Source organism: Peromyscus eremicus, chromosome 22 (genome assembly GCF_949786415.1).
Source record: "Peromyscus eremicus chromosome 22, PerEre_H2_v1, whole genome shotgun sequence".
NCBI classification, from domain to species: domain Eukaryota; kingdom Metazoa; phylum Chordata; class Mammalia; order Rodentia; family Cricetidae; genus Peromyscus; species Peromyscus eremicus.
Window position 1 is genome coordinate 15,479,280 of NC_081437.1, and position 3,819 is coordinate 15,483,098.

The window sequence follows — 3,819 nt, forward strand, 5'->3', positions numbered from 1 at the left end:
GTTATGCCTCGGGCCTGTCTAAATGTCCCAGCAGAGTCTCGCATTAGAGAACTGAAATCACAAACCGGATCCACGGGTAAAAGAAACTGTAGACTTAGTCCGTTGCCATCCTACCTTACGAAGAAAAGTAAAAGAAAGGTATGGTCTGTCTTGACACTGTATACATAATAAATAAATAAATAAAAGAAAGAAAGGAAGAGAGAAAGAAAGAGAGAGAGAGAGAGAGAGAGAGAGAGAGAGAGAAAGAGAGGGAGGGAGGGAGGGAGGGAGGGAGGGAGGGGGAGGGAGGAAGGAAGGAAGGAAGGAAGGAAGGAAGGAAGGAAGGAAGGAAGGGAGAGAGAGAGAGAGAGGAGAGAGAGAGAGAGAGAGAGAGAGAGAGAGAGAGAAAGAGAAGAGAGAAAGAGAAAATTAGATGTGATCATTGATTCATTGATCGGGGGACCTATTAAGCACCGCGAACAGGACATTTGAGTGTCTCTTCCCCCATCCCCCACCCCACCCCACCCCCCAGCAGAGCTTTCCCAACTTAGGAGACTGGAAATGTCCAGAAGCCCGGGAAAGCACCTTTATCGAAAGGCGCCACTGTAGCTGCGCGGGAAGGTGCGGGGGTGCGGAGGCTATCCCGATATTGGCTCCCGCGCGCCGAGGGGACGGAGGAGCCCCGCCTGCCGGGCCTCTTGCAGCCAATGCGGGAGGGGCTGAGGGCCGGGAGGGGCTGAGAGCCGGGAGGCGGAGTCCGTCGGGGAAACGAAACAAGAGTGAATGGGCCTGGCCTGGTCACTCTGACCGTGAGCTGCGGCGGTGGGCCCCCCCCCCCCCCCCCCGGATCGCAGACCCAGCACCCGAAGCGCAATTCGAATCCTAAACCGGAGCGCGGGCCACTGTCCAGCTCCAGGAACGCGGTAAGACCTGAGGGCTACTTTCCCACTCTTCCTGGACAGCGGGGGGGGGGGGGGGGGGCGGGGGGGGGGCAAGGGACCTAAAAAGAAAGTGACAAGCCCGGTGGCCTGAAGATCTGGAGGGAAATCTGGAAGCCCGAATGATCCGGAGACTGGCTAAACACCAGGCAAAGACTTGGGGCTGCACAGTTGATGGTCTTCCAGTTGGCGGGCCCCTGTGTCAGCCCGGTCCCGCTCCCTACTCCACCTCTCCACCTTGCTCTTCTCCATGTACCTGAGTTTCCTTCAAGTCTGAACCCGATGCTTGCTTTCCGGCTAAGACTTCCGCCACGCGAACCCCTATGGTCACGCAAAGCCCCACCCCCCTACCCCCACCCCCCACTCCCATCCCCCCACCTCCACCTCCACCACCACCCCCACTTCCCCACCTCCCCAACTCCACCCCCGCTTGACCACCACTTTCAGACTTCCTTGGTACTTCTGGGCCACAGCCAAGTACCCTTCAGCTCCTGGGCCTTTATGGTGCCTTGGCCTACTTCCTGGAAAGCCTTGCGCCCCTCCCCGCCACCCCCCCCACCCCCCCACCCCCCCACCCCCCGCCACCCCAAGTCATTGCCATGGGCAGATCCCTCTGTATACCTGATCCTTCTCTTCAACTGTATGAGCCACCTTCCCTGAGCAAGAAACTCCCCTCGGCCCTCCTTGCCCCACCCCCGTATTTTTGTACCACAATTTGTCTGTATCCTAGCACCTGATGCCGGACGAGTGTTCACTACACGTATGTTAAATGGATGTTAATTCACAAATACCCTTGAGTTCTAGACAAATGGGATTTCCTGTTGCACGTTTAGTACTCAAAGTGCCTTGCCTCCCAGAAACTAAAGACACGCTCCAGGCAGGCTAAAGACACGGCCCAGGGCCTTAGAATCTTGTGCAGATTGTGCTGGCCTTCTTCGGGTTACCCTGGGAACCTGACAGGGCCCGGAACACTGTTTGCGGTTTGCTCGTTTGTATATCAGAAAGGAGTTGAATGCATGTGGTATGGGAAGCGGCTGCTGGAAGGGCCACAGACTTCTGGGGGTCTACAGTTTGCAGGGAGTGAAGACCAGTGTCTTCGGGACCCAGGCGGGACAGGCAGGTGGCATTTATTGGTGCATGGGATGGACAGTTCTTTGAGTGAGTGAATACCAGCTCTAACTGCTTCCTGGTGAGCGCACCGATTAGCTTATTGAGCAGTCCAGGCTGCGGTGAGGGTTGTGAGGGGGAATGATACTAGATGCCCTTGCAGCATCAAAGAAGGCCAGGCCCATCCTGACAGGTGAATAAAAACTGCCCAGTAGACAGAGGGCTCCAGTTCATAGGAGTGTGGATTGGAAGGTACCTTGGTGTTCATTCATTCCCTGATGGATTCATTCATTCATTTTTATCAAGCCCCTGTCATGTTTCAGTTACAACTGTTACATTTTTAAAAAAATAATGTATTTACTTTTTATTTTTAATGATCTATATATCTGTGTGGGGGTATGTACATGTGAATTCAGGTTCCTTGGAGGCCAGAGAAGGCATTAGATCCCCTGAAGCCATAATTACCAGGGGGTTATGAGCTGCTTGACATGGGTGCTGAGAACCAAACTTGGATTCTCCGGAAGAGCAGCCGTGCTCTTAACTGCTGGGTCACCTCTCCAGCTGTACATTTATTTATTTAAATTTATTCTTTTAGTGTGTGTGTGTGTGTGTGTGTGTGTGTGTGTGTGTGTGTGTGTGTGTGTACATGTGCTTCAGTAAGCCTGTCACGGTCAGATGACAACTTGTGGAAGTCGATTCTCCTTCCACCACGTAGGTCTCAGGGATTGGACTCAGATGGTCAGTCTTGGCGGTAAGCTCCTTTTACCTGCTGATCCGTCTTGCCAATCCTGGTGAGAACCATCACGGTGTAGGTAGAATGTAATGCCACAGCCTGGAGGTGATCACCAGGACAGAAGGGAAGTAGGGAATAGGAGACTTGAGGACTGAGCCCCCTGGACAATATTTAGATGAAAAGAAGATGAAGAGGGGCCAGGAAAGAGGGCAGAGAAGGCACAGTTTGTGGGGAAGGGTGAGAACCCAGGTGTCTCACCGTCCTAAGCCAAGGAGATGGGAACGAGTGACCGACATGGATTATTGGATTTGGCAATGAGTAAGCCATTGGGAACTTCACAAGAGCAGTCTTGGTGGCTTGCAGAGGCTCCAGAATCGGAACGATGCTTTAAAACAGTGCGTCTCAACCTTCCTAACGCTGAGACCCTTTAATACAGTTCCTCATGTTGTAGTGACCCCCCCACCACCATAAAATTGTTTCGCTGCTACTTTATAACTGTAATTTTGCTGCTGTTAATGAATTTTTTGTTTTTGTTTGGTTTCTCTGTGTAGTTCTGGTGCCTGTCCTGGATCTCGCTCTCTAGACCAGGTTGGCCTCAAACCCACAGAGATCCTTCTGGTTCTGCCTCCCAAGTGCTGGGACTAAAGGCGTGCGCCACCGCCACCCGGCCGCTGTTAATAAATCTTAATGTAGATATCTGATATGCAGCCCCTGTGAAAGGTTCTTTCAACCTCCAAAGGGGTCTTGAACCACAGGTTGACAACTGCTCGTTTAAGAGATTACAGTGTGAAGAATCTTGTTTACAATTTAAAAAGGAAAATTACATTTTATGTGGTGTTGGGAATCAAACTTGGGGCTTTGTGCATGCTAGACAAGCTCTCTACCCAATGAGCTATGTCTGCAGACCACTAAACCTCATGTTTTAAATTTTCCTGTTCGGGCTTGGGGATTTAGCTCAGTGGTAGAGCGCTTGCCTAGGAAACACAAGGCCCTGGGTTCGATCCTCAGCTCCAAAAAAAATTCCTGTTCACTTTTAAGTAGATATACAGAAACATAAAATTT